This window comes from Mustela putorius, unplaced genomic scaffold (genome assembly GCF_011764305.1).
Source record: "Mustela putorius furo isolate JIRA1106 unplaced genomic scaffold, ASM1176430v1.1 tig00003911_pilon_pilon_pilon, whole genome shotgun sequence".
Classification (NCBI taxonomy): Eukaryota; Metazoa; Chordata; class Mammalia; order Carnivora; family Mustelidae; genus Mustela; species Mustela putorius.
In genome coordinates this window covers 3,459,372-3,486,143 of record NW_025422058.1, presented here as the reverse complement: position 1 = coordinate 3,486,143, position 26,772 = coordinate 3,459,372, and the positions used below count along the sequence as shown (strand labels likewise).

Below are 26,772 nucleotides of genomic sequence, written 5' to 3'. Positions count from 1 at the left end.
CATGAATCCAGAACCCCATTTCTTGCACTATTACAGCAATTACTTATGGGTATTCTAGGATTGATATGACAACACTTTTATTGCAATGTACTATATAAACCCCTTTCATTTAAGTTAACTTTAATTAGTCTTTGTTCCTATCCACCCACAGATTACTGACTGGAATAGTGGAAATGTAAATAAAACATTGCATTTATTGTCAGTTAGTACTTTTTAAATCAAAGTTATTGCTATCATTGTCACTGCCAAGAAAAGCTGGAATGGACTAAAATAGGTCAATAGAAAGGTAAATCTTGTTCAAAGGAAATAGGTCTAATGAGTATTCAAGTAGTTCTACATATCAGTGTATCTACTTATTTACTAACTCAAGAAATGTTTACCAAACACCTACTGTGTGACAAGAAAATACTATATAACAAAGTAAAATTTTATCTTTATATTCCTAGCATCTAGAAAAGTACCAGGCATGGAGTTTGGAATCGATAAATGTTTCCTGACTTTAAAAATAGTGTTCACTTATAAGGAGATCTAGAAACCTAAGCATAGAGATAATGAAAATAATTTTATTCTGTACAAAAAGGGAGAAATGCAAGTGATATATTACTGTAGGATTATGCTGCATGTTACCTCACTAGACACATGTTTGAGATGCTGCTTTCTAATTCCAGTTACAAAACTGGCACCAAAGCAGTTTGGAGGAGGGACTGCAACAATTCCAATGTGTATTGAATATTTCTTTCTTTCTTTTTTTTGGATTTTATTTATTTATTTGACAGACAGAGATCACAAGTAGGTAGAGAGGCAGGCAGAGAGAGAGGAGGGGAGGAAGGCTCCCTGCTGAGCAGAGAGCCCGATGTGGGGCTCGATCCCAGGACCTGGGGATCATGACCTGAGCTGAAGGCAGAGGCTTTAACCCACTGAGCCACCCAGGCACCCATGTATTTAACGTTTCATTCTACTAAAGGCAAAAAATTAGAAAAATTCTTTATTTGTCTACCTGATAATTTTATAACTCAGAAGGCTAAAGAAGCAATTAAGGAAGCTTACACTCTAGACCTGACTTTTACTAATAAGGAAAAACTAGTTAGTGACGTATACAGAAGCTACAAGAAGATCAAGAGAAGAGCAATGTCACATTAGAGTTGGACACTGGGAGTAGAGTCCGAATTTGTTAGTATTTTTAGTTGTCAGTGGCAAGAATCCAATTCAAATCGACATGGGCTCAACATGGTGCTCCAACCCAGGATCCTGGGATCATGACCTGAGCTGAAGGCAGATTCTTTTTTTTTTTTTTTTTTTTTTTTTATAAAATGAGGACAGCCATGGATTGTTACAGGCTGAATTGTACCTGCCCCAAATTTGTACGGTGGAGCCCTGATCTCTAGCACATCTGCAGAGGACTGCATTAGGAGACGGACTGTTTTTTTTTTTTATTTTTTTTTTAAAGATTTTATTTATTCATTTGACAGACAGGATCACAAGCAGGCAGAGAGGCAGGCAGAGAGAGAGAGAGAGGAGGAAGCAGGCTCCCTGCAGAGCAGAGAGTCCGACGCAGGGCTCGATCCCAGAACTCTGAGACCATGACCTGAGCCAAAGGCAGAGGCTTAACCCACTGAGCCACCCAGGCGCCCCTGAAGGCAGATTCTTAACTACTGAACCACACTGGCGCCCCAGCTTATTTTATTTTATTTTTGATGTTGTTGTTGTTTTGTTATTAAAATACTTATTTATTTTTCTGGTTACCAAACTTAAATTTAATGTAAAAATAACAGGGATGATAGATATGATTACATAAAAATGTAGAGATTTTACACATCAAAACACAAAATAGAAATAAAATACAAAGAATAAAATACATAGAATAAACTGACAATAATATTTACCATACATAAGACAAAAACTTGATGTAATTAGTATATAAAGATTGCATACACATCTATGAGAAAAAAGTGGTAAAGTGGATAAAGTTTACCCACTTTTAAGTGGGTAAAGTGTACCAACAAACTAGTTCTCCGCATTTTAAAAAAATGGCTAATCATAAGGAAAATGTATTCAGGGACACCTGGGTGGCTGAGTGGCTTGAACCTCTGCCTTCGGCTCAGGTCATGATCTCAGAGTCCTGGGGTCAAGTCCCGCATCGGGCTCCCTGCTCAGCAGAGAGCCTGCTTCCCCCCCTCTCCCTCTGCCTGCCTCTCTGCCTACTTGTGATCTCGGTCTGTCAAATATATAAATAAAATCTTAAAAAAAAAAAAAAAAGAAAAATGTATTCAACCCTAAGAATAATAGGAGAATGTAAATGTTAAAAGCTATAATTTTTATGAGTTAAAGTAGCAAATTGTTTTGGATAAAATTTTCATACTGGCCTAGGTATGGTGAGACAAATTCTTGTATGCTTTGCTGCAGTGAATATAAATAAGGACATCTTTTCAGGAAAACAGTTTGGTTGTTTGTCTCAGAAGTGTAGGCTTATTTTAGATTCCAGACATATAACAGTGAATAATAAAGACAAAAATCCTTTTTTATTGGACCTTGCAATCTAATTGGGATGAGAAAACAATAAACAACTACATTAATAAAATATATATTATTTCAGGTAGTGATATGTGCTGTAGAAAAACATCAGGGAAGATGAATAGAAATTGCTGCAATTTTATATAGGGTTATCAGAGAAGGCCTTATTGAGAAGGGGACATTTGAGCCAAAGCAGACAAGAGAATGAGCTCTGTAAATATCTGGGAAAAATGGGAGAAGGAAAGCAGTGCATATATGGGTTTTTATCTTGCAAAAGTGAGCCAGGGGAGAGTAAGAGATGAGGTCAAATATTGCAAAAGGCCTTAAAGGCTATTGACTTTGATTTTAATGAGAAGCCACTGGAGAGCTTGAGCAGAGTAATGACATGAGGTAGCTGACATTTAAAAATGTAAACCAAAGGGAGGGCACAAGAGATAAGGAAAGAGATCAGTACAGTAATCCAGATTAGAGACGTTCATAGTTTAGACCAAAATGGTAACAGTGGACTTGGTTAAAAGTGATCAGATTCTGGATGTCTTTTCAAGGTAGTGAATTGTGGGGGCCAGGAGAAGTAAAGGAACATATCAAGGAGAACTCTGAGGTTTTTGGCAAGAGTGATCAGAAGGCTGGCATTGCCATTAACCAGGCTGGAGAAAACGGTCAGAGGAATAGGTCTGGAGAAGAACAGGAGTTCCACTGCATTATTATTAAATTTGAGATACTTGTTGAGGGTTCAAAGTGGAGATAGTGATGGGCAGTTGAATATATGAGTCTAGGATGCAGGTAAGAGTTCTTGGCTGCAGAGTTTATCAGTATACAGATTATATAATGGCACAAGACTGGACAAGATCACTGAAGGAGAGAGTATAGAAGAAAGAACTTCAAAAAAGAAGTACTTCAATGTTTAGAGGTCAAGGTGATGATAAGGAATCCTTAAAGAAGACTGTAGGCTGAGAAACAGCAGTCACTGAGATAAGAGGCAATCTAAGAGGATGAGATATCCTGGAAGCAAAAAGAATAATGTGCTTCAAAGAGGGAGAGATCACTCTTCAAATGAAGAGAGGTCAAGTGAAAATAAGGACTGACCTTTGGATTTAAATACTTGGAGGCCTTGCCATGAGCAGTTTAAATGGTCTGAAGGTTAAAAAAAAAGAAAATCTCTATAAAGTCTGTTCGAGAGAGAATGAGAAGGGAATTTGGAGATTGCAAATATTAAAAACCACAGCATAGTTTGTATCTGTGTTTTGCAATAAAACAGAGCAGAGAAATGGGGCAGTAGCTAGAACAGGGATGTCAAGAGAAGAATTTTTTTTTTAAAGATTTTTTATTTATTTTATTTATTTGTCAGAGAGAGAATGAGAGCGAGCACAGGCAGACAGAGTGGCAGGCAGGGTCAGAGGGAGAAGCAGGCTCCCTGCCAAGCAAGGAGCCCGATGTGGGACTCGATCCCAGGACGCCGGGATCATGACCTGAGCTGAAGGCAGCTGCTTAACCAACTGAGCCACCCAGGCATCCCAAGAGAAGAATTTTTTTAAATGGAAGAAATTTATATGTTATAGAATGATCCAGTAGAGAGAGGAAACTGACGATATAGGAAAGGCAGAATTGATAGAGTAGTGTTCTTGAGGAGACATGCAAAACAACAGATGTCTACTACAAAAACATATGGGAGATTTTAGAAAAACAGATTTCTCAAAGCCCAGAGGAAGGCAACTATGGTTTTCTGGCCAACATCATTTAAAAAGGACAATAGATTAAGAAAAAGGAGAGAGACTAAGGGGTAGAATTCTGATGCAGTGGAGATTCTGGCTCGAATCTAAATTTTAACCACCATTGACATTCAGACACATCTGCATGTGTAGTGTCTGGGTATGAATCCTCCGTTGTTCATGACAGGAAAAGGAGTCTCCTGGGAAAGAATTCATTCTAAAGGAAGAGAAAGTAGTACGCTTAGTTTGGACCAATAACTTGTCACACAGGAGGAACAATTAGTAGAGCATGATGTCTATCTGGCACAGAGGCTATAAACCAATGTTAGAATACTAAGGAGAGAGGACTACAAGAGCTGAAAGCTCGGTTTCAACCAACTATGTAAGATACCATGATAATAAGACAATGCCATCTTGTTACTCATCTGTTAATTCTTATGCACAAAGGAGAAAAGCCTTGATCCTACTCTGGTGCAGCAAGCTTCAGTACATTAAAGATTCTAAAAATTGCCTCCTCCAACTTCGACATTCATTGAGTCTGGTAGTGGTAGCCAGTAGAGGCCAATGCCCATCATCCTGCAGCAGTGAAAACCAGTTCCAAGAGTGGGAGATATTTTAATAGTTTGTAGCTTCAGGAGAAAATACCTTTAGTATGGATTTCACCGCGGTAGTGGCAATGGCCGGACACTACTAAGTATCTTCATGGGAAGCAAAGGTTTAGTCAGCAGATATCTCCAAAGGCAGCCTGAATAGGAGAGAATCATGGCAGACAGAGGAGATTGCTGACATGACTTGTTGATGGGCACATGTGTCATATCACCTATGAACTTCGTAGAGACAACTGGATGAGACTTTAGGTGTAGCTACAAGTCCCACAGTAGGGTTGGGGTGAAAACCAGAAAAAGAATACTATTTATTACTGTTATATGATTCCATTTTATCTTTAGGTTGGTGTGGCTAGGGAAACATGGGTTACAAGAAATTACAATCACACAAAAAGTTGATGAAGAAAATACCAAAGAAACAACATGTGGCTGAAGAGAATGGGCTCTGTTGAGATAGATGCTGATGATAGAGGTGTGCACAACCAAGGACACAGGTGGAGGGAAAACTCGGAAGGATAAAGCACAGAACAAGCTGAAGCTGAGGATAAAAAAACAGTTCAGTTAAAACAAAACAAAACAAAGCTATGTTTGGAGGAAGAAAATGATGTAATGGTGACAGATGGCAGAGAAAATATAACCACTTAACTATTGATTTACTTCTTTTCTGTTGTTTAAGTTAAGAAAATGGTCTTCAAAGGAGAAGGTAGAAAACATAACAGCAGGAAAATGAGAAATCCTTCTCATTTTTACTTTTCTCCATTCTTTAAAGTTTTAGAATGAGTATTACCTTTCTTTACTTAAACAAAGGTTTTTAAAAATATTTTTTTGAAAAACAAGGAATTAAAATTTGAAATATATAAAAGATTTAGTAAGAGTCCAATCAATGCTTTAGATGATGCCAAGTCCATAGTTCTACATGAATTATAGCCTAAGGTATTGGGAGGGTACAGAGGTAATAATGGGACAAAAAGTGATAGTCTTTAAATCAAGATGAAGAACAAGAAACTTGCCAATAGATTATACCTAATATTGATATTTTATAAAATAACTTTATATGTCTAATATTAGCTACTGATATCTGCTACATGCTAGGCATTGTGCTCGACCTAAGGTCAGTAAAGTAGGGCTCATAAACCAGTTTCAGCTCACTGCCTATTTTTATGCTAAGAATGGTAAATTAAATGGTTTGAAAAAAATCAAAGGAAGAATATTTCATGTCATGTGAAATTTATGTGAAAACCAAACTTCAGGGTCCACCAAGTCTTATTAGAACACAGCCATGCCCATTTGTTTACATGCTATCTACAGTTGCCTTTGTGCATCAGTGGGAGAGTTGGGTAGTTTGTCAGAGACTTACGGCCTGCAAAGCCTAAAATATATATTTAGCCTTTATGAAAAAAAAATTCACTTATTCATGGGCTAGATATTTATCTGATGCTATTTCTAATCTATGACAACTATGGAAGTTTGTATCTCATTGGGTCTTCTCCAGGTCTTACCCAGGGATGTGGGTTATACAGCCACTATTATCCCTGTGATAAAATGCAAGCTCAGTACATTTAAATAACTTATGCAAGCTCACACAGCTCACATGGGGCTTGTGTTGATCTTCTGTTCTCAATGCCCATGGTCTTTATAGCATACCAGACAGCCAGAAGATGATCCATGGCAAAATGTTGCTTTCTTTCCCCCCCAGTGGAGAAAAGGATACTAAAAATTTTTTTCTAGTGAGTTTCATTTTATAAAGTTTTTATTTATTTGTTTATTTGACACAGAAAGAAAGCATGAGCAGGAGGGAAGGGTAGAGGGAGAAGCAGACTCCCTGCTGAGCAGGGAGCTTGATGAATTACTTCATCCCAGGACCCTGGGATCATAATCTGAACTGAAGGCACTTAACCAATTGAGCCACCTAAGCGCACTCTAGTGAGTTTCATTTTAAATCTCAGAAAAAGGGGTGCCTGGGTGGCTCAGTGGGTTAAAGCCTCTGCCTTCAGCCCAGGTCATGATCCCAGCACCTTGGAACGAGCCCCGCATCAGGCTCTCTGCTCTGCGGGGAGCCTACTTCCTCCTCTCTCTCTGCCTGCCTCTCTGCCTAATTGTGATCTCTGTCTGTCAAATAAATAAAATCTTTTAAAAAAATAAACTCAGAAAAAAATTAAATTGCTAAATGAGTGACTATAAAAATGTAAGAAAAAAATTCACTAAGAATATTTTCCTGTTTTGATCATGTTTCTATTTTATAAAACATTTCATATAATATAAATGCTTTAAAATAAGATTTATGATTAAAAAATTATAAAGAAGGACTTTGACTCTTACATTTATTTAGTGCTTTACAGTCTTCCAAACTGCTTTACATTTTCCATGTGCTTTGGAAAAATAAAATTAAAGTTGTATGATAAAAATAAAATAAAATTGTATGATACTATGGTATAATATTCTTCACCATTTTATGGCTGACTTTTGTAGTACTATCATAAATTTGTAACAAAAAATAATTTGAAGCCTTCATTATTTCCAAAGCACTTCTTCTAATCTTTGATAGCTGAATCATTCTTTTGAAGTACTTGTCAGACCTGTTGATTTTCTTTTAGTACACACACGTCAGATGGAATTGGCTTTTCCATGGCTTTTATGTGATCTTACAGTTTCCCAACATTATGTTCACTGACTTTATGAAGTATACCTTGTTTTTTAAAAATTCATAATCTACTTTAGGGTCAATTTCCATTACATTTGTGGATGTTTACATCCAACATTCAGGCAGAGGCTGCTGGAGAAATACTTTGACAGGATGGGTGGGGATGAAACCTAGGGTTAAGTTACAGGATGTTGGGTATGTTGGGTGGGGGCAAATTTTACCAGTGGTCAGGTCATTAGCTGAATATGTGTATATTATGATAACTACTGGTTTATTAGGTAGCCTCCTAAATGGGATGGTGGGATAATGGAAACTCAGAGAACAATGATGCAAATATTGAGTGTAATTATCTCCAGGTAATACAAGTCCATGTAATTTTTATTTCCTTTTTTGTGCATATCAGTATTTTCTAAACTTCTTAGAATGGATGCATGTTATTTTTGCAACCAGAAAAAAGACCTCTATTACTTAATATTTTTTAAAATTAAGGTATAGTTTATGTGACATGACCCGATCCGGTGGAGGCTGGCAGGGCTGGCAATGAAAGAATTCACCCTAAGCACAAGAAAAGAGATAGAAGTTTACAGAATACATTGCTAGGGAAAAGGGGGCAGGAGGGGAAAAGGTGAAGAAGATATGGGAACGTACACAATTTTTCTTTTTTCATACCTGTTCCTGAGCCCATTGGTCAGCTAGAGCTTTTGGATATTTTGAAGTGAGTCTCCTAATGGGACTGTTCGTATTCAGCCCAGTGGCACCTGTGGACCCCTTTACCTTACTCAGGTTTCCATTGCTCAAGTTGATTACTTAAAAGCAGCCTCCACAATTTACATTCAGTAAAATACACAGAGATCCTAAGTGGTTAGTTCAGAGTTGCAACAGTTGTATACACCTGTGTACCCATCACTCCAAACAAGATATGAACTATTCCCATCACCCAGAAGGTTCCTTTGTGCCCCCTTTAAATCAGAAATTACCCTTATATAGTGTTCCTTCTGTGATAAATACTGCCTCCATGGCTTTCTAACCTCTACAATTATTTCAATGTACTGCTCTGGCGCAGCACTCTGTTTCCTTTTGGATTTTAGCAAATGAGACGTTTGTGTTGGTCTCAAGCACAAAACTTAGGTATCCAGAGGGAGTCAGTGCTGCAGTCTGCATTTCTTTCCATATATTCCTCTTTGTGTATTTCCAACTCATAGTTTGTAGAAAATGAGAACAATAATTTCCCCTCCCCCATAGCCTTTCCTTTCTCTTTTTTCCTTCCTGCTTTGAAAAAGCTGCTTACTGCACTGCCAACAGACGATTCTATTAAGATGAAAGCTTTGTCCTTGCCATGGCAGACAAAGGGCTGTAAATAGAGCCTGCTTGCCAGTGTCTAGAAGAAAAAGAGGCATGTGTCACCCCTCTCTCCCATATCATGTCCCCACTGACATCCAAATGTCTCTTATTGTTCTGGTTCATGGTAACAGTTCATGGTAACAGTTGAAACAGCAAAAATAATGTTGACTAAAAGATAACGTTTAAAACACAAAAAGCTCTTTCATAAAGGTTATCTCATTTTGTTAGGCATCCCTGCAATACCACTTAAATTCTGTGGGGGAAATACTAGCTTTCATTAGTTCATTCCTTTGTTCATTCACATAGCACATATTTATATACATAGATACTGTGTTCTAGTATATGTGCTGACAAAGCGAGCACTAGATACTGTGTTCCAGAAAAAATATTAGGCACTAAGTAACAGTGGCAAAAAATAAAAGTCCCTAGCAAAACTTATTGTACAGTGGGGGAAACAGATGAATAAATAGGTATTTCTGACAGTGTAACAGTTTGTGTTGTAACACACTGAACTCAGGTTAATTATAATACTGAAAAATTGGAAACAACCAAACTATCTTAACAATAGGAAGATGTCAAATTACAACAAATCTGCTTGATGGAATGGTTTTTAACCATTAAAAGTCATTTTGGGGGAAGATACATTTGAGGATATATTAATAAACACACATTACCTTTATAATTAGGTAAAAAAAATTGTAAGGTGAAAAACACAATTGTTAAAAGTATGCTGAAGTACCACCTAGCCAACGCATAAAGACGGTAATATTTATTTTCATATACACCTTAAAGAGAAATTTACTTTCTAATGAAGTTTTAATTTTAAAATGTGCCCTTATAATTCTTCTTTTAATAGGATATCTATAATTAGTTTTTTTGGGGTTTTTTTTTGTGTGTGTGTTTTAAAAGATTTTATTTATTCATTTGAGACAGAAAGATATAGACAGATATAGATGAGACAGAGAGTGAGAATGAGAGCATGAGCAGTGGGAGAGGCAGAGAAAGAGGGAGAATCAGACTCCCTGCTGAGCTGGGAGCCCTATCTAGGGCTTGATCTCTGGACCTGGAGATCATGAACTGAGCCAAAGAGAGATGCCTAACCACCTGAGCCACGTAGGCACCCCTAGTTTTTTATTTTTAAATCTAACATTAAAAACAGAGCTTTCAAATAAATACGTATATTTGTAGAACTGTTTACAGTGCTTTCATATATTATTTCACTTCATCTCAAAAATAATCCTGCGAGGTCAGTGTTGTTAAACCCCTTTACAGAGGGAAATCAAGGCTCAGTGATATTCAAGAAAATAACATCAGAGTTAGTGGGTAGCAGATCTAAAACTCCAATTTAGTTTTCTTTTTTTTTTCTCCAAGTCCAGAGTTTCTTGCATTTCACATTGGTCTCTCAGTAATTTTATTACATCCCAATAGGCTGCAGACTTTTCAAACAGGGGTGTCTGAACTAGCATAGTATATGTTCTTAAATTTATTTTCACTGTTGCTTCTTAGAATTAATTAGCAAAATAAAATAAACTTAGTAAGTGCCTAATACGTAGAAGCACCATATCAGTGAGTCCAACACACATATGCTTTATTTATGTATTTTAAAGTATTTTTAGTGTGTATTTGTATTTTCCTGATTACAAAAGTAACACTTCTTCAGTAGAACTTTTTATAATTAGTATTATTGTTATAACTGATAAAAAAAAAAAAGAAGAAGAAGAAAGAAAACAAAACCTTTTTCCTCCTCAGTGTGGTGGGCCTGCTACATAGTTTTTTCAAATTCAATGTTTTATCAAAATAATACATGGATTCAGATTTAAAAAGTCAAATAGTATGATAAGGTTGTAGTGAAAAAGAGCAGTCCCTCTTCTATTCCTCTTAATCCCAGTTGCCATTCTCCAACAGGTAACTAACTTCTTTAGCAAATTTTTAGCTACTTGGCGGTATATACTTTGATAGTCAAAAATAACATGTGTATACCACTATTTTCTTTCTTCTTTTAATTGCAGTATTAGCTTTTACACGTTGGTGTTTGGGGGGCCGTCCCTTGCTCTCTCCTCTGACACTCACTCTCCAGGAAGGAGTGATGTACCAGACTAGCAAGCAGGACTACCTCTGCCCACTCCTCTTTTCTCTTATGTACACTTGCCCGAGGCCAGATACCTCCTACTTCCATTCTTCCAGCTGAGGCAGAGTCTGCCCTATGCCTGAGGCCAGTCAGGGAGCAGCTAAGTGGGCATAACTTCTAGTTGAACTATTAGGAAGCTCACCCTTCATGGTTCAATCCAGCTTCTGTTTGACAGAAACTGTTAACACCCCACCCCATATCCCACACCCATCTCTATCTAAGTTTACCTGCCTGTGGATGTAGCAACAACTTGCATCTGACTTCCTCACACCTCCTGCATCTTTGTTTCTTCACAGGAAGCCTTTCTCCGGCCCCACAACTGCTCTTAGTACTACTGGAATCACAAATGCAAAGTCAACACCATCTTCAGCTAGTGGAACCAGCTTCCCTATTCCCTGGTGGGACAATTCTAAGATGGGTTTCACACAGTTTTTCAGAAGGCCCCCTCGGGGATTGAGTTCACTGATACATATTTTACTGGCTTTTTTGTTTTTTTAATTCTTTCTTTCTTGTTTTTAATTCTTGTTTTTAATTTTTTTTAAAAAAAGATTTTATTTATTTGAGAGACAGTCAGAGAGAGCACGAGAGAGGAGAAGGTCAGAGGGAGAAGCAGACTCCCCATGGAGCAGGGAGCCTGATGCAGGACTCCACCCCAGGACCCGGGGACCATGACCCAAGCCGAAGGCAGTTGCCCAACCCACTGAGCCACCCAGGCGCCCTTAATTCACAAATTTAAAAAAATTGTAACAATTAGATACAATACTTTTTTTGGTGTTTATCAGCCATTATTATTCTTATTTTAGAAAATACCTTTCATAGTTTTTTAGTAGGCAAGAAATTAAAAATAAACCAGAACAAATGCTAAAATTCTTCTTTGGCTCACAGAAAAAATGTATTCATTTAAAGACTTATAAAGCTATGCAAACTGAAATCAAAATGATACGGTGAAATATAAAAACACAAAAATTCCCCTCTTAAACCAACCTAAGATTTACTCTTTTTCTGGCAGAGTCTAGTATTTATAGTCTATATTTCTTTTAAAGAAGAGAATAAATTCCCATGAAATGCTTCTTACCACAATCATTACTACCAAGTGTCCTGTAAAATTTCTGGTTATCTGTGCTGCCAACAGACTTCTTAGGTAAAGTCCAGTGTTACTGAAGAAGAAACAGTCCTTTAGTGAAGCAGCCACAGGCAGCTTAAGTAAGAGGGAGCAAGTGCTTGACTTGAACTAACAAAAATTACCTGAATAACTTCTGGCAGTTATTTTTGAATTGTAAAGACCTGACCAGAGGTTAAGGAACAGATGGAGGCACTAAAAAGGTTTCTGTAGGAGAATCCTCAAGGAAAATATTGTCCACAGGTGAATGCCAGTTTTCGAAAACACTGAGCAGTCTGAATCTGATTACTGGGATCCAAATTCTGTCAGCCCCACCCCCACATCCTAGCCAGTGACTTGGCCTAGTGGTTTCCCCCCTCTTAGGAGATCCTGAGATGGGTATTGTAGGGTATGTCTTAGCCGTTATTGAGACAAAGCCCGTGTTTGGATCATTACCCCGGTGATGACTCTGCCAGACTCAGCTGGATCCCATTGAAAGGTAGTGGATGTGGCTGCATTTATGAAATTGACCCCTAGAAAAGACTTCTTACTGAAAGTAACCTTTCTTGTACTAAACAGCACATGGATGGTGCTCAGGAAATAAAACAGCACTCTCTGAAAGGACTGAAAGCCTCAGAGAGCATCAGGAAGAGTAGCTTTGGGTCCATTTTTATAGGTAGATAGAGGACTTTAGTGTATAGATATACACCATATATTTCAGAAATATTTGCCAGAGGCCTGTCTGGGTTATTGGGAAAGGTCCCCAATAGTTGAAAATAGAGGGTTAAGCACTTGAGCATGGCATCTGACAGACATGGATTGAATTCCAGTTCTACCACTCACCGAGGGCAGGCCCTTTGGTGAACTGCTCAACCATTTTGTTTGTTTCATTCATTCATATTGAATGGGGACCAAAGATGTTAAAACCTCATAGACTTTTTGTAACGATCAAAAGAGAAAATATATGTGAATGTCAACATAGTGCTTTGCAAGTCGAATTGTAACACTGCTTTGCTATCAGCTTATATCCATTTATGAAGATTGTCATATAGTTACTTTAAACTATAGACTTTTAAGTACCGAGAGAGACATGTGAGTGACTCAACTTCTTGAGAAAAATGACAGAAATAAATATTTTGCTTGCCTCTTTGGACATAGCAAGTGATAAATCTCGGCTTGTGAATCACCATTCTGGTGATTCCCCTATAGGGCAGAAAAACTAGGCTTAGCAACAATCCAAGCAGCAATTTACAAAGCTTCCTTGAGAGAGGGTGTTTCTTGTTTCTTCCTAAGAGTCAGTGGCCAACCATGAACAAAAGGCCTCAGAAATTATAAATAATAACATTAGTGATTAAAAGAAACAGGCAACAGAGGCAACACAAATTGGTTCTGAGTCAAACTGATAGGGATGGATCCTGAAAAATTCTTGTACTTTTATTTCATTATTTTGAAATTTTTGTGTTTCCTTTTGAAGAGTCTTCCTTGATGTGGTGAGGGAACAAGGAAGATATGGCAGGAGGGCAAAATGAGGGGGGGATCTACAAATGAAATCGTAAGTTTCTTTTAAATGATTATCATCTGTGTTGCAAAAGGATTTAGGTAAAGCTGATACTTTTTGCTGATCTCCCTCTAAATTGGGAGAGCAGACCTGCCCAGATATTTTTGCTTTGTCTTGGAGTCATTTGTCTACATGAACACTGTAAGAGTAATTCTTTCTGCAAATTACTAGTTGTTTTTTCTTTTAGTTATCTTTTTGATGACGATGATGATGATAATGATGATATCAGGTTTTACCTTTAAAGACAGTGTGAGTGTTACAAGTTAGGTTGATGTCTCTGAGCCTTTGTTTGTAAATGACAGTGCCAGTCCAAATGATCTCAAACAGCACTAACATATCTGTACTTTATTGACACATATCAAGAGAGGCCCATTTTGTTTATGTTCTATCACTGAATTTCCTAATAGTCATTTGGTTCTATAATGGGCACAGGGCCAGCGTAAGGGAAATGTCAAGATGATTTAAGTGGAACCATACTATACCATGGTTTAGCATAAAGAAAAGTGTGTGTGTGTATGTTATTGGTCAGACCACAGTCTGACAAATGCCCACATAAAATGAAAGCTCTTTATAAATTTGTTAACTGATTTTGCTGGTAAGAATCTTTTTACATAATACCAAAAAGACTTTTATGGAATTAAAATCAATTCTCCTGCTTACATTTGCATGTGAACTTTCAACCACATAAATGAAAATTACTTTTATGTCTATCTGGAAATGGAAAGAGGTCTTTAATATTGAAGTAGCCATGGAGTTCACCTTCAGGATATTTAAAATTCCAATTAAAATGTAAATTATGAATAGTTTGAAAACTGAAGCTTCTTTCTTAAGAATCAGTTCTTTGAATTAAAATATTGAGTGCTTGAATAAAGTGGAAAATATACTGCACACTTAAAATGATTTCTTCTTAAGGTTCACAGAGATTTACAAGTGTGAAATAATGTACAAAAGCATTAGCTGTTGTTATTTATGACAATTCAGTTAAGGAAAAGTAAAAGAATAGTCTTCAGGACATCTTTTTTAAAAATTAAAGTTCTTCAGTTATTGATATTGTGAGTTTCAGTTAAGTGCCATATGTTGGGGTTAAGCTTTTAACCTTTCTTGTAATGCAAGTAAATCCTAGAGGAACATGGGGACAAAGGAAGAGTGTGTCAGCTGGGATATGTAATAGTGACAAGGGAACAAAAGACGTGAAGCTAGTTAGAGAGGAAAGGTCCAGGCAACTTAAACTTCCTTGTTGCCTCTCCTAAATTCTTCCAAGACTTAATGCCTCATGTCCAGAACAATCTTGATCCCCATGAGAGTACACCTCTGAATACCATTTGCTTGAAGACTAATTCCTATGCCTCTTAAAAAGGGGTATTTGAAACTGTAAAATATGTAAATGGAATGATGGCAAGAAAGTGTCACTTCCCGAAGTGTGAATATGTCCTAGGCACTATAAAAAATGTAATAAATGATAACTCTCCAGCAGAACATTTCATTAAGACTTGCACTCTTTTGTACCATTTGTCCCCTGGTGTTTTCCACCAGGGACCAACCGGAGGAAAGAATTTTAACAAATTAAAGTGTGATTCAAATGAGGTTATAATCACTAGCAGAAATAATACTCTAAAATATCAGTATGATGTTAGATATTCCAAAGGCGCATGAAAATGTAGAGTATCTAACTTTCTCAAAATTTGTTGGAGTTTTAGTAATAATTACATATGTTGTCAATTGAAGTAGATAAAAAAAATAGCACCAGAAACCACCACCACCCCCCTTTTGTAGGTCAGTGCTCACTGCTGAGTGTGCTGTAATTATGTACACTAAATGAGCTACAGCTTGAGCTAATAATACCATACTGAGTACTAGAAAGCTGTAATTATACAACTACATAATGTATGCTTGGCAAGATTTTCAGTATTGGAGAACCTACTGTCAAATAGCATCTGGCAGAGTTAAAAGTCCAAGTTGGAGGTTAGAATAATTGGTCTAGACTGAACAAATGCAGGTTATTGTGGCTCAAGCAGAGTAAGTCATATGCCTATTAGATAAATCCAGTGATAATGAATACATCTAGAAATAGTGCAAAGTCTTAAATCATATAATCAAATTACTTTAGAACATGAAGCATTTCTAAGACTGAATACCTACTACACACCTATGTATTGTGCTGGGTGCAAGAAATTTTTAAAACAAACAAACAAACAAATAAAACAGGAGAGGAAGAGATAATTTCTGACTTTCAATTGCTCAAACTTATGACATAGGGTGAATCTGTGTTTTTATAGAGATATATACAAGGTAGAATGAGTTAGCAATACCATTGACAGCTCTGCTCCCTTTAATGATGACCTCCATTAAGTCACTACTCTACTGTTCCATTTCAAAAATGTTTCCATTAAACCTCATGTTCTCATGTTTCCTGTTAGAATTACAGGATAACCATCATAAAGATGTTTCTGTTATGATTTTCTCCTTCCTTGCTAACCATTATATTTTACTTTGAGTCCTACTCTACAAAGGGCAACTAAGATTATCCCATTATTACAAATATGTCTTTCTATCTGTCCCACTTAATGGATACAGAGAAGTCTGTTCTCTTTCATAAGAGCTAGTCTTAGTGTTTCTTTTTATGCCTTAGCTCTGAATTTAATTTAACTTACAAAAAGCTTTATGTAGAAATCCAATTCATGATGTTTAAAATACATATTCCTGGGGATACCTGGCTAGCTCAATCAGTACAGCATGTGACTCTTGATCTCAGGGTTTTAAGTTCAAGTCTCATGGTGGGCATGTAGCTTACTTTTAAAAACCCAATTTTTTAAAAAGTTTTTTTAATAATTATTTTTATGAACATATATTATTTGCCCCAGGGTTACAGGACTGTGAATCGTCAGGCTTACACACTTCAAAGCACTCATCATATCACATATCCTCCTCAATGTCTATAACCCAACCACCCTCTCCAGACCCCCCTAGTAACACTCAGTTTGTTTCGTGAGGTTAAGAGTCTCTTACAGTTTGTCTCCCTCCTGATCCCACCTTGTTTCATTTTTTCCTTCCCTATCTAACAAGTCCCCCACTCTGCCTCTCAAATTCCTCATATCAGGGACATCATATAATTATTTTTCTCTGACTGACTTATTTCGCTCAGCACAATACCCTCTAGTTCCATCCACATCGTTGCAAATGGCAAGATTTCATTTCTTTTGATGGCTACATAGTATTCCATTGTATATGTATACCACATCTTCTTTTTCCATTCCTCTGTTGTTGGACATTAGGTTCTTTCCATAGTTTGGCTATTGTGGATATTGCTGCTATAAACATTGAGGTGCATGTGCGCCTTTGGATCACTACCTTTGTATCTTTCGGGTAAATACTGAGTAGTGCAATTGCTGGGTCATAGAACAGCTCTGTTTTCAACTTTTTGAGGAACCTCCATGCTGTTTTCCAGAGTGGCTGCACCAGCTTGCATTCCCAACAACAGTGTAGGAAAGTTGCCCTTTCTCTGCATCCTCTCCAACGCCTGTCATTTCCTGACTTGTTAATTTTAGCCGTTCTGACTGGTATGAGGTGGTATCTCATTGTGGTTTTGATTTGTATTTCCCTGATGCAGAGTAATGTGGAGCATCACTTTTTTCATGTGTCTGTTGGCCATCTGGATGTCTTCTTTGCAAAAATGTCTGTTCATGTCCTCTGCCCATTTCTTGATTGGATTATTTGTTCTTTGGGTGTTGAGTTTGCTAAGCTCTTTATAGATTTTGGACACTAGGTTTTTTTTTTTTTTTTTAAAGATTTTTATTTATTTGTTTGCCAGAGACAGAGGGAGAGAGAGCGAGCGAGCACAGGCAGACAAAGAGGCAGGCAGAGGCAGAGGGAGAAGCAGTCTCCCTGCTGAGCAAGGAGCCCGATGTGGGACTGGATCCCAGGACCTTGGGATCATGACCTGAGCTGAAGGCAGCTGCTTAACCAACTGAGCCACCCAGGCGTCCCTTGGAAACTAGTTTTTTATCTGATATGTCGTTTGTGAATATCTTCTCCCATTTTGTTAGTTGACTTTTGGTTTTGTTGACTGTTTCCTTTGCTGTGTAAAAGCTTTTGATCTTGATGAAGTCCCAATAGTTCATTTTTGCCCTTGCTTCCCTTGCGTTTGGCAATGTTCCTAGGAAGAAGTTGCTGCGGCTGAAGTCAAAGAGGTTACTGCCTGTGTTCTCCTCAAGGATTTTGATGGATTCCTTTCTCACATTGAGGTCTTTCATCCATTTTGAGTCTATTTTTGTGTGTGGTATAAGGAAATGGTCCAATTTCATTTTTCTGCATGTGGCTGTCCAGTTTTCCCAATACCAGTTGTTGAAGAGACTGTCTTTTTTCCATTGGACATTCTTTCTGCTTTGTCAAAGATTAGTTGACCATAAAGTTGGGGGTATATTTCTGGGCACTCTATTCTATTCCATTGATCTATGTGTCTGTTTTTGTGGCAATACCATACTATCTTGTTGTTTACAGCTTTGTAATAGAACTTGAAGTCTGGGATTGTGATGCTACCACTTTGGCTTTCTTTTTCAACATTCCTTTGGCTCCTCGGGGTCTTTTCTGGTTCCATATAAATTATAGGATTATTTGTTCCATTTCTTTGAAAAAAATGGATGGTATTTTGATAGGGATTGCATTAAATGTGTAGATTGCTTTAGGTAGCATAGACATTTTCACAATATCTGTTCTTCTAATCCAGGAGCATGGAATGTTTTCTATTTCCTTGTGTCTTCCTCTATTTCCTTCATAAGTACTTTGTAGTTTTCTGAGTACAGATTCTTTGCCTCTTTGGTTAAGGTTTATTCCTAGGTATCTTATTGGTTTGGGTGCAATTGTAAATGGGATTGACTCCTTAATTTCTCTTTCTTCTGTCTTGTTGTTGGTGTATAGAAATGCAACTGATTTTCTGAGCATTGATTTTATATCCTGACACTTTACTGAATTCCTGTACAAGTTCTCGCAGTTTTGGAGTGGAGTCTCTTGAGTTTTCCACATGAAGCATCATATCATCTGCAAAGAGTGAAACTTTGACTTCTTTGCTCATTCGGATGCCTTTAATTTCTTTTTGTTGTCTGACTGCTGAGGCTAGGACTTCTCGTACTATGTTGAATAGCAGTGGTGATAGTGGACATTTGTGCCGTGTTCCTGACCTTAGCAGAAAAGCTCTGTTTTTTCCAATTGGGAATGATATTCGCTGTGAATTTTTCATAGATGGCTCTGATGATATTGAAGTATGTAGCTTCTATCCCTACACTTTGAAGAGTTTGGATCAAGAAAGGATACTGTACTCTCAAATGCTTTTTCAGCATCTATTGAGAGTATCATGTGGTTCTTGCTCTTTCTTTTATCAATGTATTGAATCACATTGACTGATTTGCAGATGTTGAACCAACCTTGCAGCCCAAGAATAAATCCCACTTGGTCGTGGTGAATAATCCTTTTAATGTACTGTTGGATCCTATTGGCTAGTATTTTGGTGAGAATTTTTGCATCTGTGTTCATCAAGGATGTTGGTCTGTAATTCTCTTTTTTGATGGGGTCATTGCCTGGTTTTGGGATCAAGGTAATGTTGGCCTCCGAAAATGAGTTTGGAAGTTTTTCTTCCATTTCTATCTTTTGGAACAGTTTCAGGAGAATAGGTATTCATTCTTCTTTAAATGTTAGAATTCCCCTGGGAAGCCATCTGGCCCTGGGCTCTTGTATGTTGGGAGATTTTTGATGACTGCTTCAGTCTCCTTACTGGTTATGGGTCTGTTCAGGTTTTCTATTTCTTCCTGGTTCAGTTGTGGTATTTTGTATGTCTCTAGGAATGCATCCATTTCTTCCAGATTGTCAAATTTGCTGGTGTAGAGTTGCTCATAATATGTTCTTATAATTGTATTTCTTTGGTGTTGGTTGTGATCTCCCCTCTTTCATTCACGCTTTTATTAATTTAGGTCCTTTCTCTTTTCTTTTTGATAAGTCTGGCCAGGGGTTTATCAATCTTATTAATTCTTTCAAAGAACCAGCTCCTAGTTTTGTTGATTAGTTCTATTGTTTTTTTAGTTTCTATTTCATTGATTTCTGCTCTGATTTTTATGATTTCTCTTCTCCTGCTGGGTTTAGGCTTTCTTTGCTGTTCTTCCTCCAGCTCCTTTAGTGCAGGGTTAGATTGTGTACTTGAGACCTTTTTTGTTTCTTGAAAAAGGCTTGTATGGCTGTATATTTTCCTCTCAGAACTGCCTTTGCTGTGTCCCACAGATGGTGAACAGTTGTGTTTTCATCATCATTTGTTTCCATGAATTTTTTTCAATTCTTCTTGAATTTCCTGGTTGACCCATTCATTCTTGAGCAGGATGCTCTTTAGCCTTCAAGTATTTGAGTCTTTCCAACTTTCGTCTTGTGATTGAGTTCTAGCTTCAGAGCATTGTGGTCTGAAATCTTTTGGTACTGGGTGAGACCTGATTTGTGACCCAGGATATGATCTGTTCTGGAGAATGTTCCACGTGCACTAGAGAAGAATGTATATTCTGTTGCTTTGGAATGGAATGTTCTGAATATATCTGTGATGTCCATCTGGTCCAGTGTGTCATTTAAAGCCTTTATTTCCTTGTTGATCTTTTGCTTGGATGATCTGTCCATTTCAGTGAGGGGAGTGTTAAAGTCCCCAACTATTATTGTATTATTGTTGATGCATTTCTTTGATTTTGTTATTAATTGGTTTATATAGTTGACTGCTCCCATGTTAGGGGCATATATATTTAAAATTGTTACATCTTGTTGGACAGACCCTTTAAGTATGGTATTGTGTCCTTCTTCTTATTATAGTCTTTGGCTTAAAATCTAATGTATTCATATACATCATATAAGGATTGCCACCCCAGCTTTCTTTTGAAGTCCATTAGTATGGTTAATTATTTTCTACCCTCTCGCTTTCAATCTGGAGGTGTCTTTGGGTCTAAAATGAGTTTCTTTTAGATAGCCTATTGATGGGTTTTGTTTTTTATCCATTCTGATACCTTGTGTCTTTTAATTAATTATGGCATTTAGCCCATTTACATTCAGGGTAACTGTTGAAAGATACGAATTTACTGCCATTGTATTACCTGTAAGGTGACTGGTACTGTACACTGTCTCTGTTCCTTTCTGGTCCACTACTTTTAGGCTGTCTTTGCTTAGAGGATATCTTTTAATATTTCCTGTAGGGCTGGCTTGGTGTTTGAAAATTCTTTTAATTTTTGTTTGTCCTGGAATCTTTTTATCTCTCCTTCTATTTTCAATGATAGCCTAGCTGGATATATTATTCTTGGCTCCATATTTTTCTCATTTAGTGCTCTGAATATATCATGCCAGTTCTTTCTGGCCTTCTAGATCTCTGTGCATAAGTCTTCTGCCAATCAAATATTTCTACCATTGTGTGTTAAAGACTTTTTGTCTTGAGCTGCTTTCAGGATTTTCTCTTTGTTGCTAAGACTAGTAAGTTTTACTATTAGATGATTACTATTTACTATTAGATGATGGGGTGTGGACCTATTTTTATTGATTTTGAGGGGGGTTCTCTGTGCCTCCTGGATTTTGGTGCTTCTTTCCTTTGCCATATTGGGAAAATTCTCTATTACAATTTGCCCCAAGATACCTTCTGCCCTCTCTCTCTTTCTTCTTCTTCTGGAATCCCAATTATTTTAATATTGTTTCATCTTATGATATCACTTATCTCTCAAATTTTCTCCTCATGTTCCAGTAATTGGTTGTCTCTCTTTTGCTCAGCTTCTTTCTTCCCTGTCATCTGGTCTTCTATATCACTAATTCTCTCTTCTGTTTCATTTATCCTAGAAGTAAGAGCCTCCATTCTTGATTGCACCTTATTAATACCTTTTTTTGATTTCAGCTTGGTTAGATTTTAGTTCTTTTATTTCTCCAGAAAGGGATTTTATTTTTCCAGACAGGGTTTCTCTAATATCTTCCATTCCTTTTTAGAGACCTGTTAGCACTTTGATAATTACAATTCTGAACTCTGGATCTGACATGCTACCAATGTCTGTATTGATTAAGTCCCTAGCCATCAATACTGCCTCTTGTTCTTTTTTTGTTTTTGTGGTGGTGAGTTTTTCTGCCTTGTCATTTTATCCAGATAAGAATATATGAATGAGAGAATAAAATAGTAAAAGGATGGCAAGGGCCCCAGAAAAATGTACATTAACCAAATCAGAAGAGACCCCAAAATGGAGGGAGAAGGATGGGGGTAAAAAGAAATTTTAAAAATTTCTGGTGCATAGAACAGAGCCACTTGATTTTCCACTTGATTTTGGGTGTATTTTGGTTTCTTAGAAGAAACTACCTCCCACAATTTTAAAGAAAGGAAAAATATATATATGTAAAAGTAATAATAAACATGATGAAGGAATGGAATATGATTGTAAAGATGAAATTTAAGAAGTTCTAAAAAAGGAATTGATAAGATAAGTTGGTTGACTAAAGAAAGTAGAAAAAAAAAAAGGAGGAGAGAATGTGCTGAGGCTGGAGACTAGAACAAAGCCCTGTGCTAGATTTAGGGTAAATTTTTATCTATTAGAAGAAATTATATCCTAAAATTTTTTAGGAAAAAAAAAACCTTATATGTTTACAAAAAATAATAAATAAAATGAAGGATAAAATATGACTATAATAATGAAGGCTTAAAAAGACTTTTTAAGAAAGGTATTGTTAAGATAAACTAGTTAAAAACCTTAATAGATGGGGGCGCGTGGGTGGCTCAGTGGGTTAAAGCCTCTGCCTTCGGCTCAGGTCATGATCCCAGGGTCCTGGGATCGAGCCCCGCATCGGGCTGTCCGCTCTGCGGATAGCCTGCTTCCTCCTCTCTCTCTTTCTATCTGCCTCTCTGCCTACTTGTGATCTCTGTCTGTTAAATAAATAAATAAATAAAATCTTAAAAAAAAAAATCCTTAATAGATGAAAGAGGAAAAGTTAAAAAAATTAGAATAAGAAAAAAATAAAATTCAAATTCAATTCAGTGTCCTCCACTGCTCTACTGCTTTCCAGGAGACGGCCCCTCCCCCTCTTGGTCTATCTTCCCGTGGGTTGGGATTCACTTCTCTGCATGTCCTACCTTTCAGGAAGTGGTCAATTTACTGTTTCTAGAATTGATGCTCCTCTTCTTTTCGATCTCCTGTTGAGTTTGTAGGTGTTCGGAATGGTTTGATAACTATTTAGCTGAATTCCTGTGACCTGATGTCATTTCAGTCTGCTACTCCTCCACCATCTTGCCTCTAAACTAAAAAGGTTTTATTTATTTAATTGAAAGAGTGAGTGAGTGAGAGAGAGCACTGGGCAGGGATGGGGGTTCTGAGGGAGTGGAGGCAGAAGGAGAAGGAGAAGCAGCCTCCCCACTAAGCCAAGAATCTTATCCAAGCCTGGAACCCAGGACTCTGGGATCATGATCTGAGCTGAAGGCAGATACTACTGACTGCCACCTAGGTGCCCCCAAAACCCAATTTTAAAAAATTAAAACACACATGCTTACATTTTGCCAAGTGCTACACATTTATTCTGGTAGAAACCACTTGTTGGTCCAGATATTTCTTGGCTTTTTTAAATGATGAAGAAATTTTCAGTCCAGTTGATATGATAATTTTCAGAAATTTCTTTCTTAAGGCATCTAGTTTTATTGTGACTATTTTGGGGAATTTCCAGATTCTACAGACATGTAGAAACTTCGTCCAAGTTTGTTACAATGGAACATTATTTTATTCTGTAACTATTGTTTGATTTAGAGAATGGTGTGTATATTTTGATAGAACTAATTTCTTGAAGCTCTTATCAAGCAATAAGTTTGGATCATCAGGAGAAAATGATCACTTTGACTTAACCATTTTTGATAGTTCATCATTTAGGAAACTACCCAAGAAATTTTCTCCTCCTATAAATATATGCTTAATTTTTTTCTTCATTGTGAGTACTGGTAAGATGTTCAGAGTTATTAAATATGGTTATTCAAAGAAACACATAGAATATTGATTACTGCTCTACTCACTGAGATAAAGCAGTACAAGTGCTTCTAACCTTTTATAACATAATACATTCCTGAAATTCATAATTATTTAGCATATGAATAAGGAAGCTAAAGTAATTATAGCTATTTATTCGATAGAACTGAATAAGCTGATCATTGCAAATGCAAAGCAGAAATTACCTGTGCCATTAAACAGACTAGCTGATTTTTAAAAGATTATATATTTATTTATTTGTCATAGAGAGACAGAGAACAAACAGGGGAAGCAGCAGGCAGGGCAGGCAGAGCAGGCAGAGCAGGCAGAGCAGGCAAGGGAGGAGCAGGCTCCCAGCTGAGCTAGGAGCTGGATGTGGGACTCTATCCTAGGACCCTGGGATAATGATCTGAGCCAAAGGCAGTTGCTTAACTGACTGAGCCACCCAGGCATCCCAGACCAGCTAGTCATTATAGTGTGTTCCACAGGATTCAATTCTCCATTCTACTTGTTACATATAGGTTACTAGATTATTGGTTTCTCCCCATCTGCTTCAGAGAAAGTATCAATTTATTTTTCTTTTCTTTTTTTCTTTCTTTTCTCTCTCTCTCTCTTTCTTCTTTCCTTTTTTTTTTTTTGATGTGGTGACATAAGGAGGGGAGAGCACTAATGCAGTCCCCCACTACCACAAATTATGTAAAGTTTCCCCACATTTGGGGAAATCACAGGGGTCAGCACATCCAGAGTGTAATGGATAAGAATTGCCCTGAGAAAATCACTCCCCTGCCAGCTAAGCATCTGCTCTTTTTTTTTTTTCAGATAAAATAATCCCAGCTGAGTCAACAGAAAGACTGTAGATCTAATAAGAGATTTTATAAGAATGCCAGATATAAGATCTATTTTACAAAAATCTGTAATGTTCCTCTGCATCAGCAATAGCTAACTAAAAATGTAATATTCTATGATGCCATTCCTAATAACAATCAAAACTCTAAACTATGAATTTAACTGAATAAACAATGTCTATGATCTCTATGGAGAATAAGTTTTAAATTTGTTAAGGGCATAAAGGTCTTAAATAAATGGAGTGTTATACCATGGTCATGGAATGGATGACAACAGGGTAAAATGTCCGTTTTCCAAAACTAATCTGTAAATTTAATTCAATCCCAATGAAAATTCTAGTAGGACTTTTTGTAGTAGGTCTTTAAAAAAATGAATTCAACACACTTATTCTGCAATGTATAAGAAGACTAAATACATTATGAAAAATTAAAGTGATTTGGAAAAAGGATAGAAAGTGGCTCACTGCAGGTAGATAGATAGTCTTGCAAACTGATATGTGCAGATGGAGAAAGGATTGATAAAACATTTAACAGATGATATTAGGAAAGTCTCATAGAGAAAAGTAATACTGGATTCTTAGCTTATAACAGTGTTTCTCAACCCTTTTTTCATTGTTGTCTACTTAAGGAACTTAAAAAAAACTTTTTAAGACATTTTCTCCTAATTTTCTACCTTTTCCAATGAAATTTTAATACCACAAATATTTTATATATCTATATTTGTTCCCCTGAGAGGGGGAAATTTAGTTGGATTAAAGTTCTAAATGGACAATGTAAATTTGAAATGTTAATGATAAAGGAAAAAAAGAGATACACCTATTATTTTTCTGACTTTGGGGTGTGGAAGAAGTTTTTTTTTTTTTTTTTTGAAGATTTTATTTATTTATTTGAGAGGCAGAGATCACAAGTAGGCAGAGAGGCAGGCGGGGTGGGGGGAGCAGGCTCCCTGCTGAGCAGAGAGCCGGATGTGGGGCTCAATCCCAGGACTCTGAGATCATGACCTGAGCTGAAGGCAGAGGCCTTAACCCACTGAGCCACCCAGGTGCCCCTGGAAGAACTTCTTAAACCAACTCCCCAAAGCACAAACTCTAAGATAAAAAAGAAATGGATGGAAAATACATTAGAATTAAGGACTTAGTTTGCTTCATTGAAAGCTATAATAGGGAGAGTTCATATACAGATCACAGATTGGAAAAGGATATTTGAAATAAGGTCAATAAGGGAAAAATATCTACAGTGAGGAAGACCTCTTGCTAATTATAAGAAAATGGTAAACCCAGGATGCCTGGGTGGCTCAGTCAGTTAAGCATCTGCCTTCATTCAGCTCACATCATGATCCCAGGGTCCTGACATCAAGTCCTACATCAGGCTTCTTGCTCAGCCAGGAGCCTACTTCTCCCTCTGCCTGTCACTCCCGCTGCTTGGAATGTCATGCTATCTCTCTAGTCAAATAAATAAATAAAATCTTAAAAAGAGAGAGAAGAAAATGGTAAATCCAAAAGAAAAATGGGCAAAGGATATGTACATGGCATTTGCATAAGGGGAGACATTAAGGAACACCTGGGTGGCTGTCAGTTAAGTGTCTGCCTTAGGCTCAGGTATTGATCTCAGGATCCTGGGATTGAGTCTCACATTGGGCTCCTTGCTTAGCGGGAAGCCTGTTTCTCCCTCCACCTGCTGTTCCCACTTCTTGTGTTCTCCCTTTCTCTCTGAAAAATAAATAAATGAAATATTAAAAAAAAAAAGGAAGACACTAATAACGAACATATGAAATGATATTCATTTCAACTTCAAAAATTATCAGAAAATAGAGGTTTAGATCATTGAAGGAGAAGTCATGGAGCCAAAAGGCCACTGTAGTAAAGGATTATCAATACACTGATTTCTTCAGAAATCCTCAGAAAATGAGAGGTTTGTAAATGATTGCAACAAGAATGGGTTATCTGATATTATAAGCTACATAGAGGGGTATTTAAGAAAGAAAGAGAAAATTGCATAGAAAAAGGTTTGGAAGACAATCTCCAAGGATCTCTTGAATTTTGCATATCTTGTGAGCAGACTGCCTTTGTTCTGGACGATCTTTTCAAGGATTTTTTTTTTTTTTTAAGATTTTATTTATTTATTTGACAGAGATAAATCACAAGTAGGCAGAGGCAGGCAGAGAGAGAGGAGGAAGCAGGCTCCCCGCTGAGCAGAGAGCCCAACATGGGGCTCGATCCCAGGACCCTGGGATCATGACCTGAGCCAAGGCAGAGGCCTTAACCCACTGAGCCACCCAGGTGCCCTTTTTTTTTTTTTTTAAAAGATTTTATTTATTTAGTTGAGAGAGAGAGAGAAAGAATGCACAGA

The 26,772-nt window shown here is 37.2% G+C and overlaps 1 long non-coding RNA gene and 1 pseudogene across 4 annotated transcripts in view; both read right to left on the bottom strand.

Moving 5' to 3' along the window:
* Positions 1–26,772, bottom strand: part of LOC106005762 — a 77,696-nt gene that overhangs the window by 38,856 nt on the left and 12,068 nt on the right. The gene's annotated exons all lie outside the window — the stretch shown is intronic.
* Positions 24,233–24,376, bottom strand: LOC123388831 (annotated as a pseudogene).